The sequence below is a fragment of the Arachis duranensis genome, chromosome 3 (genome assembly GCF_000817695.3).
Source record: "Arachis duranensis cultivar V14167 chromosome 3, aradu.V14167.gnm2.J7QH, whole genome shotgun sequence".
In the NCBI taxonomy this organism is placed as follows: Eukaryota; Viridiplantae; Streptophyta; class Magnoliopsida; order Fabales; family Fabaceae; genus Arachis; species Arachis duranensis.
Window position 1 is genome coordinate 61,785,978 of NC_029774.3, and position 544 is coordinate 61,786,521.

Consider the following 544-nt stretch of genomic DNA (forward strand, 5'->3'; position numbering starts at 1 on the left):
ATTGCTAAACCTGTTTCTTCCACCATTATTATTGTTGAAACCTTGTTGAGGTCTCTGTTGATCCTTCCATGAAAGATTTGGATAATTTCTCCATGAAGGATTATAGGTGTTTCCATAGGGTTCTCCCATGTAATTCACCTCTTCCATTGAAGGGTTCTCAGGATCATAAGCTTCTTTTTCAGATGAAGCGTCCTTAGTACTGCTTGGTGCATTTTGCATTCCAGACAGAATTTGAGAAATCAAATTGACTTGCTGAGTCAATATTTTGTTCTGAGCCAGTATGGCATTCAGAGTATCAATCTCAAGAACTCCTTTCTTCTGATTTGTCCCATTGTTCACAGGATTCTTTTCAGAAGTGTACATGAATTGGTTATTTGCAACCATTTCAATTAGTTCTTGAGCTTCTGCAGGCGTCTTCTTCAGATGAAGAGATCCTCCAGCAGAGCTATCCAAAGACATCTTGGACAATTCAGACAAACCATCATAGAAAATACCTATGATGCTCCATTCAGAAAGCATATCAGAGGGACACTTTCTGACCAAA